This window comes from Branchiostoma belcheri, unplaced genomic scaffold (assembly GCF_001625305.1).
Source record: "Branchiostoma belcheri isolate BF01 breed outbred unplaced genomic scaffold, Haploidv18h27 scaffold283, whole genome shotgun sequence".
Lineage (NCBI taxonomy): Eukaryota > Metazoa > Chordata > Leptocardii > Amphioxiformes > Branchiostomatidae > Branchiostoma > Branchiostoma belcheri.
The window spans coordinates 26,995-31,126 of record NW_017803891.1 but is presented as its reverse complement, the minus strand read 5'-3'; the positions used below and the strand labels follow the sequence as shown (position 1 = coordinate 31,126).

Here is a 4,132-nt window from a genome sequence, read left to right as displayed (position 1 = left end):
GCTTTACATGTGATGCCATGCATGATGTTTTCTTTTTGTAAAGCGACCATCGGTTTAAAAGTTGCGCTCCTTTATACTTTAATGCATATTACTTTGCAATGGGCACTATACAGACACTACATTTCATTAGGCACATAACGGCACTACTCGTTGTATCCGGCACTCGAACGATTTGTTCCAAATGTGAACTAACGTTACAGAACTAAAAGGAGGGCACACATTTCTTCGAAAATTGCATCATTTTTCCTAAAAATACTGTTACTCTTATGCATATTAAAGCTGGTTTGCCTAGCCAAAAGGTCTGTAACCTAAATAAAAAAAAAAACAACAACATCAAAATCACTTGCATATTTCCTCAATCGTAAAATGCTATACTTATACCATCGCATGTTGGCGAGCGTTGACTCCAGGTTCCATCGGACTGACAGGTAAGAGTAGACGGGCCGACCAGGTTGTATCCTGGGTCACACATGAAGGTGACCACGTCTCCGTAAGAATTGGAGCCAGTCATCAAACCATTCTTGGGAGGCGCCAGCAAAGGGCACCGCACAACTGTGTACACAACAATGTAATAAGAATATAAGAAAATGACATCAACGGCTTTAAAATAGCTTTACCAGAGTCTTTTCATTTCTTCGGAGTCTTTTTATTAAATTCTAATGGGCAAATGATAATAACTTTCCGCATAAGGCTGCAATGACTTATCATGTATGGATGACAACTCGGCTATTTTAAGACCAGGGTGTACAAGGGTGTTGCACACAAGGGCCAGTTTTTTAAGTTCCACATCTTTACACTTTCAGTAGAGAAAGTGCTCTACAGATGATGCCATGAATGATGTTTTTTTAAGTGACCAGCGGTTTAAAAGTTGCGCTCCTTCAAAATTTCATGCATATTACTTTGCAATGGGCACTATACAAACACTTCATTTTATTAGGCACATAACGGCACTACACGTTGTATCCGGCACTCGAACGATTTGTTCCAAATGTGAACTAACGTTACAGAGCAAAAAAGAGGGCATACATTTCTTCGAAAATTGCATCATTTTTCCTAAAAATATTGTTACACTTATGCATATTAAAGCTGCTCTACCTAGCCAGAGGGTCTGTAACCTGAATAAAAAAAACACATCAAAATCACTTGCATATTTCCTCAATCGTAAAATGCTATACTTATACCATTGCATGTTGGCGAGCGTTGACTCCAGGTTCCATCGGACTGACAGGTAAGAGAAGACGGACCGACCAGGTTGTATCCTGGGTCACACATGAAGGTGACCACGTCTCCGTAAGAATTGGAGCCAGTCATTAAACCATTCATGGGGGGCGCCAGCAAAGGGCACTGCACAACTGTGTACAGAACAATATAACAAGAATAAATTAAGAAAAATGACATCAAAGGCTTTAAAATAGCTTTACCAGAGTCTTTTTGTTTCTTTGGAGTCTTTTTATTTCATTATAATGGGCAAATGATAATAACCATTTGCATAAGGCTCCAATGACTAAATATATGGATGACAACTTAACTCGGCTATTCAAAGATCAGGGTGTACAAGGGAGATGCACACAAGGGCCTGTTCCACGTTTTCCCACTTTCAGTACAGAAAGTGCTTTACAGGTTATGCCATGAATGATGTTTTCTTGTAAAGCGACCATCGATTTAACCCTACCTCTCGGTTGGGTTAAGGCGGCCTAGGCTGATATTCATGTTCGAGTTCGGACGTGTGTCTGCACGATTGCCACAAACATATTTCGAACCCGAATCATGTTCCACAATGTTCGATATGACGTCATCCGAATAGAACGCGTGTTCGAATTCGGGGTCACTCGCGGTCATTTGTATGTTTCCCCTGTAAACCCGCGTTGTTACGCATTTTATTCACGGAGTATGACTTAAACGGCTTTACGCGCAGCTGAAAACAGCATAATTGATCTTTAGAGTAATCCATGTTTACGTATTATCACTTTTTTATCAAAATTGTCCGAGGCTATTTTGCATATAAGTCGATATTTTCTAACTGTGGCAATTTTTTAACGAAAAATGACATAAAAATAGCTGTATCTGTCGTTTTTGGCCCAAAAAAACAATGTAACTGTCATTTAACACAAAATAGCCTCGGACAAAAATAATAAATAGGGGGTGGGCTTTCTACTTGTAAAATATCATGATGAACGGTGTTGTTACCGCTTGCGCGTAAAGCCATGAAGTAAACAACTTTTTTTAACCAAAATGTTGATTTTTAACCCCAAAATCCAGAAGTAGTAAAAACAAAATAACCTTAATTCAATGTGTTTCAAGTACTACTAAAACTGTGCGAAGTTTAGTTGTGATGTGACCAAGCTATCAAAAGTTACAGGCATATGTATGAAATAGTACTCATAGTATGCCATAGGCTGCCTTAACCCAACCGAGCTAGACCGGGGGGGGGGGGCTAAAAGTGCCCGCGCCAAATTTGATGTCACCTAGCGTCTGAACGGCTACCGCTAGAACGGCCAAACTTGGTGAATTTTCCTAGAAAATTGTTGGCAACAATTCTCTATCATTGGAATAAGATAATAATTTTTTGTGTTGCCATGGCAACGGGTTTCTGACAGGCATTTTTTTCTAAATTTAGTACTTTTTGTTTCAACAATAGAATTTTATGGGTTTTATGTCAAGTTACTCATGGCTTCTAATATTAATAACATCCCATATAATTTTATGTAAATTTTATCATTAAATATGCAAAATTTATGCTAATTTGATGACGTCATTGGCCAATATCCAAGATGGCGGACCATATTATTAGAACAGGTATATACGGGTTATTTTCATTAAAAATTTCATGAATACTTCCATTTCTTTTTCCAAAAAGGTTTAAATGAAAGTCTTTAGTATGTTTAAATTGTATTTTAGGCTTTATAATGGAAAAAAAAAAACTATTTTATGTTGAATACCATTCAGTTTTCAGGGAAAAAATCTATCTAGACGGTTTTGGGCAGTAAAATCACATTAATGACGTCCTAATGACGTTATATTACGTCAGAATGACAAAAAATTGTAGATATGATAAATTTTTACTAGTATTTGGTGGTCATACGACATACTGTTCGCGAGTTCTGAGCGGGGGGACTAACGGCACTACTCGTTGTATCCGGCACTTGAACGATTTGTTCCAAGTGTGAACTAACGTTACGGAACAAAAAGCGCATACATTTCTTCGAAAATTGCATCATTGTTCCCAAAAATATTGTTACACTTATGCATATTAAAGCTGGTCTGCCTAGCCAGAAGTTCTGTAACCTAAATACAACAAAAAAAAACAAACATTAAAAGCACTTGCATATTTTTTTAATTGTAGAATGCTATACTTGTACCATTGCATGTTGGCGAGCGTTGACTCCAGGTTCCATCGGACTGACAGGTAAGAGTAGACGGGCCGACCAGGTTGTATCCTGGGTCACACATGAAGGTGACTACGTCTCCGTACGAATTGGAGCCAGTCATCAAACCATTCATGGGAGGCGACAGCAAAGGGCACTGCACAACTTGTACACAACAATGTAACAAGACTATGAGAAAAATGACATCAACGTTGCAACGGCTTCAAAATAGATTTAGCAAAGTCTTTTTATTCCTTTGGAGTCTTTTTATTCCATTATAATGGGCAAATGATTAAAATCATCTGCATAAGGCTGCCATGACTTATAATGTATGAAGTAAGTGATGACAACTCGGCTATTTTAAGATCAGGGTGTACACGGGTGTTGCACACAAGGGTCAGTTTTTTAAGTTCCACATTTTCCCACTTTTAGTACAGAAAGTGCTTTAAAGTTGATATTGGAAAGCGACCAGTGGTTTAAAAATTGCGCTTCTTCAAACTTTAATGCATATTACTATGCAATTGGCACTATACGGACACTACAGCTCATTAGACACATAACGACAATATTCGTTGTATCCTCGAAAGATTTGTTCTAAATGTGAAGTAACGTTACATAACTCAAAGGGGGCATATATTTGTTCGAAAATTGCACAAAAATTTTGTTAAACTTAATATGCATTTTGCTTATGTGGTACGTAATATCTACGGACACTACAACATAATAATTGATGACTGTAATTTTGTTACTTACAATATTATCAAGTG

At 37.7% G+C, this 4,132-nt stretch overlaps 1 pseudogene; it reads right to left on the bottom strand.

Moving 5' to 3' along the window:
- LOC109472798 overlaps positions 1 to 4,132 on the bottom strand; it is a 20,696-nt pseudogene that overhangs the window by 6,565 nt on the left and 9,999 nt on the right.